This window comes from Phascolarctos cinereus, unplaced genomic scaffold (assembly GCF_003287225.1).
Source record: "Phascolarctos cinereus isolate Bilbo 61053 unplaced genomic scaffold, phaCin_HiC Scaffold_726;HRSCAF=1367, whole genome shotgun sequence".
NCBI lineage: Eukaryota > Metazoa > Chordata > Mammalia > Diprotodontia > Phascolarctidae > Phascolarctos > Phascolarctos cinereus.
In genome coordinates this window covers 285,087,001-285,099,176 of record NW_027556098.1, presented here as the reverse complement: position 1 = coordinate 285,099,176, position 12,176 = coordinate 285,087,001, and positions in this window count along the sequence as shown.

Sequence of the window (12,176 nt, the reverse complement as noted above, 5' to 3'; positions counted from 1 at the left end):
CTGGATTGGCTGGAGTTAGGTCTGGCCCAGAATATCTGTACAAAAACTATAATATTTTTAAAACCTTCTGCCACCTTACCCACCGTTCTGCCACTATCACGGAAGAAGGGGAAGGGTGCCACAGATCACTGAGAACCATTTTTATTCTTTGTTTCTTGGGTTGCCAAAAAAAAACAACCAAAAAATGCTATTACCAGGTAGACTACCACCTGCTTATATGCCTCTATATGGTTGTCTAGATTTGCTCTTTGGAAAACAGACTCCATCTGTTGACAAGGCTACTCTTGAAGTCCCCTTTCAGCTTAGGAGAAATTATCATAGTTTATGCTGACATAGACTTCAAGAACTAGGTGTATCGCCCTCTATGATGTAGGATCAGTATAGGATTTTGTGGAAGCTTTTTGTTTGTTTATGTTTGTTTGCTTGTGACTTGAGATTTCATCAGAGTAGCAAACTCCCAGTGACTTCTACCAGTGCAGATGGGCTTGCTCTGTTTCTAGAGCACTGAAAGGTGAAGCGGTTTTCCCAGGGTCACACAGGCACCTTGGGTCAGAGGCAAGATTTGAATTCAGGTCTTCTAGACTCAGAGGCTAGTTCTCTTTCCACTATGCTGCCCTGTTTCTTTCTTGACTAAAAATTTTAAAAAAGGAACAGAAGCAATTGTTAAAGATGAAAATAATAAATTCAGTATATGAAATATAAAAGCTTCTGCATGAACAAACAGAATGCAACTAGGATAAGAAGGGAAGCAGTCAACTGAGGAAAGATCTTTGTATCAAAAATCTCTAGGGGCAGCTAGGTGGCTTAGTGGATAGAGTTCCGGCCTTGAAGTCAGGAGGACGTGAGTTCAAATTCGGTCTCAGACACACAACACACAACACGTACTAGCTGTGTGACCCTGGGCAAGTCACTTTACCCCAATTGCCTAGCAAAAAGCAAAAAACAAAAAACCAAAACAAAACAAAACTCTGATAATGGTCTGAGACATCTAATATATTGATAAGTAACAGAAATATATGACTAAAAGCCTTTCCATAACAGATAAGTGGTCAAAGGATATGAGCAAAAAGCAGCATTACTCCAAATTACCAATAATAAGAGAAATGAAAACCAAAACAACCTTGAGGTTTGACCTTACACCCAACAAAATGACAAAGATGACAAAAGAGAGAAATAGTCAATGTTGGAAGGATTGTGGAAATATGGTCACACTAATGCATCACTGCTAGAGTATGATTCTGGAAAGCAATTTGAAATAATGAAAAGAAAAATTATTAAAATTCATATTCCTTGATCCAGAGATTCTATTGCTCGACATGCACCCTGAAGAGGTAATAAACAAAAAGAAAGGTCCCTAAAATACCAAAATATTAATAGCAACACTTTTTGTGCTAGCGAAGAAAACTAGAAACAAGGTAAATATCTACAAGTGTGCAATGACTAAATAAATCATAGTGTATGAAGATAATAGAATATTACTATACTACAAAAAATTATGAGCTTATGCACAAAGAAGCATGGAAAGACACTGATAATTTGTTTTAGAAAGCTAAGTATGGAGAACAAGGAAAACAATATACATGAGAGGCAGCATAGCTCAGTGGGTAGAGATCAGGTCTCAGATTCAGAAAGTTCAAGTACTGCCTCTGACATACAGTGAATGTGTGACCCTGGAAAAGTGACTTGACCTCTCAGTGCTCAGGCAACTGTGTAAGTAGAAATGCTGGCACAAACCTGCAGTGGTAAGGGGACACTCCTCACTGTGGATTTTCTATAGCAATGAAATAAAGTATGTGGGAGAAAGACAGACAGACAGACAGAGAGAATAATATAGACAATGACTTAAATCATATAAACGGAAAGAACAACAAAACAATCAAACTGAATACTGAAAAATTATAAAATGACCAATATGAAGACTCCCCCCCTCCTCCCAGACTCCCCTTGTTTTTTTTGAAGTGGTAGGTAACTATGCATATGGAAAATTTCATGTGACATCAGAATGTTTAAATATGTTAATTACATTTGTAGAAAAATAAATTTCTTTCTCCCTTTTTAAAAAAATTCTTTATAAGGGTTGGTTATCTGGGAAGGACAGGATGAAGGAGACAGTGGGAAAGGTAGGTGGTATTAAAAAAAATCATAATATTTATTTTTTAAAAGAAATTTAAAGACCAGAAAATAAAATTTAAAATGGACAACAAAAATTATATTGACACTAACTATAGTAATTTTATACAGAAATTTAATCAATGTAAATTACTTGTCACAGAAAAGCAGCCAAAAGAGCCCAGAAAACATCTTAGAAAACATCTGAATTGCTTGCCAGAGCTGAGATGGTGATCAAAAGGCAACACTAAGGAAGAAAATAAACTCATTCGTAAATTCTTATGAAGACAGATAACAAGCAGTATTTATATTTATAAATAGCATTTATAAAGCATAGAAAGGTAGTAGAGAGTAAAAACCAATTTAAGGGAAGCTTGTCAAGATATCTAAGTAAGAAAATTCAAGGATAAAAATGGAAGGAATACAAACAGAAGAAAAATAGAAAAGATTTGCAAAACTAACTGGATAAAAAAACCATTTTGTTTTTCCTTTAAAGACAGTGGAAAACAGAGCACTTGGATCCTAACATGATAATCCCAGAGGAGGTAGAAATGACACCAGAGAGAACAAAGACTAGAAAAGCAGCTGGACTGGACTGAGTGTTTACAGAGAAGATCCATGCTGTAAGCAACAAGACTGCGAAGGCATTGAGGAATTGATACTCAAAAGTATATGAAGAAAGGAAAGATGCCAAGGGCTTGGAAAAATCTTGGACATTTTCAATACTAAAAAAGGCAACCAAAAGATCAATAAGTATTAATCTGAATGCCTACACTTCCATCTATATAAAGTCTCTGTGAGTGTCATCTATACATGAATTAAGGACATGCTGGAAAGAATATTAGTAGGGAACAAGAAGGCCTTTGCATGTGATCTTCTACAATGGACCATATCTTTACTAGTTTACAGTTAGCTGAAAGATAGAAGGAATATAAGATTCCATTGTGTTTGTTATCAGTTATGAAAAAGCATATCCTTTAGTAGAAGTAAACATGACCTCACAGTCTAATTTTTACAAGTTGTTTCCTAAACATCTATCAAAATCACTCAAGATTCCTTGGAAGATATAATAGAAATAACCCTGTTCAATGAGTCTTCTGCAAGCAGACTTCAGGCCAGTTTTAAACAGGGAGGTGTAGACTCATAAAAGAGTTCGCCACCATGATGGAGGTGATCCAATGGTCAAAAAGAGGAATTTCCCTGTAGATGATGAGATTCTCCAGATGCGCCTATTTGCAGATGACATTTTTCTGACTGCACCATGCTCTGAGCATTGCAAGGCTTCCTGGAATAGATCTGAAATAACTTGGGCAAATGTAAGGCATATGCATCCCACTTCTATTTAACCACTAATAGTTGGATTAGTTTCTACAAAGAAATATTTACTTCAAAGGACAAAACAATTATATAAATATCTGACACCACAACACATGGGAGGTAGAATTCCCCTACCCCCTTGTATCACTGAAATCTTTTGGGGAAGGGAAGGGGATTTAAGTTCCTAGCACAGGCTCAGTTCCAAATCCCAAACCCCCTCCAGAATTAAGTTCCAAGCCCGTTGGCTTCTTAGGTCTCCCCCAAGGAGCTGGTTGGCTGCAATGTCCCACCGGAATCCTGACTCCTAGGTTTTCAAGGCTTGAACTTTTGGTCAGGTCCACGAGGACCTGAAACTGGGAAGGACAAACAGCACAAAACAGAAACAAATGCCCCCAGGCACCACATTTCTCAGAGCCCCAGAAAAGAGAAATAACACGGGGGAAGGAAGTATTCCCACTCTCAATACTTCAGTTGGGGGCACCCACACTGGGATTTTCACCCTCTGGACACAGCAGGAAGGAGCATTTCAAAAAGAATATTTAGGAGACAGAGTGAGCCAGAAAGGGCAATTGGCCTTTTTAAAAAGACACAGCCTGTTCTGTACTCAGCCAATTAAAGGAAGATCCCCTCACCTTATGGTAGGGGATGAAGAACACTTCCAGCTCCAAAGGCCCCTTAGGGCACCTCCATGTTAGATGAGTGGGTATGTTCAGACAAACCCATTAACAATAGGAAGAGAAGAGAAGATGGGGGCATGAATGAGGACTGACAGATGGACAGCCAGAGTGCTTCATTGTTTGTTGTTGTTCAGTCGTTTCAGTCGTGTCTGGCTTTTTGTGACCCCATTTGGGGTCTCCTTGGCAAAGATACTGGAGTGGTTTGCCATTTCCTTCTGAGGCTCATTGTATAGACGAGGAAGCTGAAGCAAACATGGTTAAGTGACTTGCCCAGGGTCATACAGCTAGTAGGTATCTGAGGCCAGATTCGAACTTGGGAAAATGAGTTTTCCTGACTCCAGCCCCAGCACTCTATTCACTGCTCTGGCAGCTTGGTATCCTTACAATTTAAGGAGCAATCAGAAACAGTCTCCAGCATGTTGGATGGACTTTTCACGGTGAACTTATGGGAAGACATGGGCAAGATTCACACATGATGGACAGACAGGAGCAGGTTGCAATATTTCATCACTGATGGAAACCCCCAAATCAATGAGATAATAGACCCATTTGTTTATTGAACAAGCATTTATTAGATGCCTACTGCATGCCAAATATTGTGCTAGGTACTGGGAAGCAAAGACAAAAAGCAAAGAAATAGAACAGTTCCTGCTATACAGAAGCTTATTTCTCTTAGAGGGAAACAACCTGAACATAGATAAGTAAGTATAAAAATACGTGCAAAGCAAACATACAAACTAATTTCAGGGGGAGGATACTAGCAACCAGGAGGATAAGGATAGATTTCATGAAAGAGGTGGCACTTCAACTGAGACTTTCAGGAAGAAAGAGACTCAAAGCAACGCTATAGAGGAAATGCATTCCAGGCATAGGGGACGACTTGTACAAAAGCACAGAGAAAGGAGACGGAATGTTGGCTGGGTAGTACGGTGGGTAGGACACTGGACTTGAGGTCAAGAAGGCCTGAATTCAAATCCAGCCTCAGAAACTTACTACCTGTGTGACCCTGGACAAGTTATTTACCCTCTTTGTACTTCAATTTCCTCATCTGTAAAATGGAAATACCTACCTCCTAGGGGTATTGTGAGGATAAAATGAGACAATATTTATAAAGCACTTTGCAAATTTTGAAGTGTAATATAAAGGCTAATTTGGTGATGATGATGTCATGTGTAGGAGATAGCAACAAGGCAGTTGTGTTACAACCTGGTATCTGTGATAGGTGATGATTTAGGACATGGCTAAAAGGCTTCTATTAGCCACCCTGTTGCCTGGTGACACCTCCAAGGCTCAAGAATGTGTGAGTCACAATAAGGTAAATTTGGCTTTTGGTTGGATTTAGGAAGAATATTATCAAAGAAATATACTTTCTAAATGAAAGAATGCATCATGGTGTGTCAGATTATAAAGTACAGTGCTGCCATGCTGTTTAAGAGAAGACTGTTTGAAGCTATGGGAATTCTGTAAGGGGCAATATTTCATAGCAATAATAAAAATGTATGTAAAACTGAATTAGAGCCCACACAAACTGACAAATACTGGGTTAGGTAAAGACACTTTAGGGTTGTAAAAATTTAGTTATAAACAAAATTTACACATGTTAAATTAGACAGTAGTTTTCTTTTGTTTCCTTAAAATATATACATACACATATGTGTACATGCACACGCGCACACACACGCACACACGCACACACACACACACACACACACACACACACACACATTGAGGTTCACAGCTTTAACTGCCCATGTCACAAAGTGAGCAGGTAAGAACAAAGAATGCATCATAAACCTCCACTTTGAGGAAATTTATAAGTTGCCATATTCATTGTTCATATCTCAGGATTTCCCCAAATAATCATAATATTGTCCTAATGAACACATGATTTCCTCATGATTGCCTTCCTTCCTTTCCTAAACCTTTGAACTTTTTGCAAAACAAAACTCTCAACCCAACAAATTCAGAACAAACCTATTTTTTTAGGCCATTTTAATAAAATTGTGAACATTTTAACTCTAGTCCCCTACCAATACCACCCCCCAGCATAATTTTGAAGTAATGGACCACTATGACATATGCCAGAAATATAATTTTTTAAAGTACTACAGAAGAAAAGAAAATTGTATCTGGAGTCAGAAAACCTGAATTCAAATCCTGCCTCTGATTCATAGCATTGTATTTGTCACCTTGGGGAAGTCATTGCTTTTCTGGCCCTTGGTTCCTTCATCTATAAAATGAGGGGATTTAACTAAATGGCCTTTGAGAATTCTCATAGTCCTATATACCCGTGACCTATAGTCTTCCAAGTCTTTCAGATACTGACCAATTGATCTAATAGTCTCCTGATATTTTGCTGTCTTTAATGAAAGAAAACTTCATTTTTTTCCTCTGAAATATAAAGTAACTCACAATCTTCTATAGAAAAGATTCTCTCCTTGAAGGCTGTTTGTTTTGACCAGTGAGTCATATGAATGGAAATCATTGAGGCCTAAGTCTAATGTGATTTAGGGAGTGAATTTCAGGAGTAGAGGAAAACACAGAAGCAGGAGTCATGTACCATACTCTATCACCTCAATGATAAAATGGATGTATGAAGTGTTGATAACTGAAATGGATGGCTACTTACACGTACAATGTGGTCAAAATGACTGGTACATGAGCTGAAGACCTCTCTCTGCTGTCTTTGTTTTTTAATTCCCTCTACAAAGAAAAATTATTTTGGGGCTGGAAAAAGACAAAGATGAAAATGGCCAAATTAGAAACAAATCTCAAAGTAACTAAAGAAATAGTAAGAGAGGATCTAGCTGTCCTCAATGAGTACAAATGGCCAGGGCCAAATGACTCACCTATCAGGGTACTGAAAGAACAGACAGATGTGATTGTGGAACCACCATCTGGGATCTCTACACAACTCTGGAAAAGGGAACAGGTGCTGTAAGGGTAAAGATGGTCATAGTGTTCTGATTTTCAAAACAAAGAAAGTTAAGTCTTCAGACTATACTGTGATGAGATTGACTTCCCAGTAAAGCTTTTGATAGGAAAAATATTACATCAGACCTTCAGCTAACGTAGTGGATTGATCAGGAAGGAAGGAAATAAGCATTTATTAAGCATCTAATATTTACTATGGGCCAAGCACTGTGCTAATATCTCATTTGATCCTCATGACAACCCTGAGAGGCAGGTGCTATTATTCTCCTTTTACAGTTGAAGAAACTAAGGCAGAAAGAGGTAAAGTGACTCACCCAGGACCATACAACTAGAAAGTATTTGAGGATGAATTTGAACTCAGATCTTGACTCTAGCCATAGCTCTCTATACTGTACCACCTAGGTGCCTCTAGTAAGAAGGAACAGAATAGCTCTTCTGTCTGCAACTATTCCTGAGGGGATGAAAAAGATACAGGCTTATCTCTCAGAATAGCTTACCCAGGAAAATAGATTACCCTGTGGTATAATCCTACAGGGGTGGGGGAAATTTACTTTTAATAAACTAAAGGATTTATAAATAATCTTGATGAAAAGAGCAGAGTTGAAGAGACGCTTTGGAAGGCAAACACAAGAGTTAAGAGAAACATTGAAAAGATGAACAAATTTCATCTATTGGAAGAAATTATGTTATGATGAAGTGTTTGCATTCTAGTAGGGGGAAAAGAAACAAGTGACCCTCAGAACTCTAATGTCTTTAAGAGCCATATAGGGAGTGAAGTAAGACAGGGAGCTGGGGAGTAGTTTTGCTGCATTTTGATGATCTTAAGAGAAGAAAAAGGAGAGAGCGGGAAAGGAATATACTAGAGAACAGCGGGGGAAGGGAACAGAATTTTCTCTCCACATAACTGGGATGCACAAAAAGATAGGGAGGTATGTCATAAAACAAATTCCAGCTTTAAAGGGTAAATCATGAAGCTCAGATTCAAAGGAAAGAAAAAAAGGGTAACAATTTCTGATTGGAGTCTGAATAAGGAAAAGAAAAGAACAGCAGCAGAACAGAAGCAGGTTGCATCAATTATAGATCACATGCATTGAACACATTCCTCTCTCATAATTCTTTTCTTCCTTTGTAAAAGGCCAGGGAGGCAAAGAGAAAATATGATATAGGGAAATAGAGAATTACTAATCATAACTGTGAATGCAAATGGAATGAACTCACCCATCAAACAAAATAGAATTAGAAAACAAAAGCTAAAAATACGCTATTTGTAAGAAACACATCTGAAAGATATTCACATAGAGATGAAACAGGGGACAGGAACAAAATCTATTATGCTTCAGGTGATCTCCAGAAAGAAAAGTAGAAATCATGATCTTAGACAAGGCAACAGAAAAAACCAGAACAGACTTGATTAAAAGAGATAAACAGGGAAACTTCACTATGCTTAAAGGTATAGTAGATAACTAACTAATATCAGTACATATTGTATACTCACCAAATGGCCCAGTACCTAAATAGACAGTAAACCTCTCATAATTGGTAACCTCAATATATTTCATAGGTATTCAGGAAGCTTTGAAAAAACTGACCATGTTCCAGCGTATAAAAACCATACTGACAAATGAAGAGAAATAGAAATATTAAGCATACCCTTTACTGACCTCAGCACAAGAAAAACTAGATTCAATACAAGTCTTTGGAGAAAGGATTAAAATTAATTTTACATGAAATAATTTAATCCTAAAGAATTGGTTGATCAAAGAGGCAATAAAATAAAATTTCTTAACAAAAGAACATGAGACAACATTTCAAAACTTTTGGGATGTAGCCAAAATAGTTCTAAGGGTAAAATTTATTTCTCTAAATGCTTTTAGCAATAAAAGAGAGAAAGAATAGATCAATGACTTGGGCATGCAACTAAAGAAACTAGAAAGACAACAAATGAAAAATCCCCAAGCAAATACCAAAACATAAATTCTGAAAAATGAAAGAAGAAATTAATATAATTGAATGCAAATCCCATCAAATTGATGAACAAAAATAAAAGTTGTTTTAAAATACATAAAAGGGAGAAACCGTGAGCTAGTCTAATTTTTTTTAAAAAGAGATGAAAACAAAATTGCCAATATCAAAAATGTAAAAAAAAGAATTCACAACAAATGAAGATAAAATAAAGGAAATTATTGGAAAATATTTTGCCTAACTATATACCAAGAAACTGACAATTCAATAAAATGGATGGATATTTGCAAAAATATTTAAAAGGCTGACAAACAGAATAAGAAATAGAATGTTTAGATAATCTATCAGAAAAAGTAACTGAAAAGCCAGAAATGAGTTCCTCCCCTAAAAAAAAAAATAAAGGAATCAATGGATTTACAAGTGAATTCTATGAAGTTCTCAAATAACAATAAAATCCATTCCTATGTAAACTCTTGACAAAAATGTGAAAAGAACAGACCCTACCAAATACTTTCTACGATATAAATTTGGTCTTAATACCTAAACTATAGAGATAAAAGCAATAAAAGACAATTATAGATCAATATTGCTAATAATTATAGACACAAAATTTTAAAATAAAATATTGGCAAAGAGGCTGCAACAACATACCAAAAAAATAGTAAATACTATGACTGGGTTGTATTTATAGCAAGAATGCTGGGTTAGTTTAGTATTGGGAAAATTATAAGACTCATATGATCATAATAGATGGGGAAAGAGTTTTTGACAAAATACAATGCATTTCTGTTAAAACATTTTAAAAAAGGAATAAATGGACCTTTCCTCAATATGGCAAATAATATCCATCTAAAGCCAAGTTGCAACATTATAAATAATGTAGAGATAAAATAGAGCGTTTCCAAAAAGACTGAGGGTAAATTAAAGATGACCATGTCACCATTATTTGACATAGTGCTAGAAATGCTAGCTATAGTAATAAAAAAAAAAGAAAAGAAAAAGACATTGAGAAGTTATGTATACACAAAGAGTAAACAAACTTACTGCTTTTTGAAAATACAATGGTTTACTTACAAAACCCTAGAGTGCCAATTAAAATTAAGTGAAACAATTAATAACTTCAGCAAAATAGGATATAAAAGAAGCCCACACAAATCATCAACCTTCCCATATATTACCAAAAAAAAACCCTCAGAAGAAATAGAAGCAGAAATTTTGTTAAAAAAAAAACTACAGAATTTCTAAAATATTCATTAATTCACCTACCCAAGAATATGCAGAAACTGTATAAATACAACTACAAAACACTTTTTATGGAAATAAAGTACTAAGCAATTGAGGACATGTTAATTGCTCATGGATGAGTCATACCAATATAATAAAAATGATAATACTACCTGAATCAATCTACCAAAGGATTAGTTTATAGAGAAAGAAAAACATAATAACAAAATTCATCTAGAGGAACAGAAGGGAAATAATGAAAATACATGGATGGGAAGGGGATCTAGCAATATCAGATCTCAAACTATACCACAAAGCAGTAATCACTTAGTATTAGTTAAAACACAGACAAGTCAATTAGTGGAAGACTTCAGGTACACATCATTATTGTTCAGTCATTTGCAGTCATGTCCAATTCTTCGTGACCCCTTTGGGGGTTTTCTTGGCAAAGATACTAGAATTGGTTTGCCATTTCCTTCTCCAGCTCATTTTACAGATGAGGGAACTGAGGCAAATGAGGTTAAGTAACTTCTCACCAGGACAACGAATGGCAAAAAGGCTTCTCACTTGTCAAACAAAAACAAAATACATTACTAAAGTTGGGGGACTGCTGCTAACAGATTTATGCAATAATTACAAGAACGCTGAACAGGTAGATGGTGGGCTATGATCTTGCCTCTTTTGCTAGTGGTTTTTGGTGGTGGTGGGATTTTTCTGGATCAAATCCATTGCATGGCAAGCTAAAGGTCTTTTAGGAATTTTCAACTTCAAGTAACACAATTTTCTGAGAGAAAGGAGTGTGACAACTCCAGACAGTGTAAGTTAAAGAAAATATTTAATGTTAGCCTAGGAACACTCTGCCTGATTTTTGTTCCATTAGTCTTCTTTCGTTCATAGGTATGTACACGATCTAAGTTTACTATGCCAATACAACTTGAGGGAGCATTCCTATTAACCTTTGACCAGAGGACATTCTAGTCATGCCTTGCTCTATGTGGCTAATAGCCACTGGCCATGATTAAAGAACTGCCAGGCTGTCCTTTTAAAGGAGAGGCCTTCTGGTCCCTGCACTCATAGCAGATGGGAGCCTAAATAACTGATAGGTGGCCCTGAAGAAATAAACCCAGAAGCAAGTACCAGTGCTCAGCACTGACCATCAGACCAAGGAGTCTGTGGAGACCAAGCCCAGTGCAGAGCAGAGAAGCCCAGGATAAAAAAAGAGGTGGGGGGGAATAGAGACATATCATCCCAAAGGGAAAAGGCCCAGAAAGAGGAATATGATGACATCACCAGAAAACATTAACACCCCTGCATCATCAGAGGCATAAAGTGCCCTTTCATATGTATTCCCTTGCCACACATGTTCTCTAGGTATGCTCTATTTCATGATATAGGTGTATGGGTATATGTAAGGGTGATCAGGAAGGACTAGCACCTCTGGGGAGAGGGCTTGCTGAGCCCTTTTTTAGGACTGCTCATCCTCTTTTGGTATTCATCCATCACCCAGATCTCACCCATGGCTCCATGTAGCTGTAGCATGTACAGTGGCCACTGGTAAACTAGGTTGAGAGTATCTGACAAACTTCAAACCTCTTGGTAAGTTATGAGGATACCTACCCCAAGCATGAGAAGATTTTTTCCCTTCCAATGGCCACGAAGGTGGCTGAAGCAAGCGCTGTGGAGTGCTGAGAGCTTGGCAAGACATCACTCATGCCTTAATATTGTGATGTCTTTGGTCTTCTTTGAAAACAAAAGGCAAACCACAAGCACTCCATGATGTTCCCTGGTCATATGTATTCCCTGTGTGTGTGTCACCAAGCATGAGTTCTATGTATCACACTCTTCCCACTGATGATTGATTTATTTGTGGAAGCATATGCCCAGGGTTATGAATGCAATGCTCCATTAATAGCCTGTGACCTTTTATTCTCTTCTACCTGTACATAATGAGTC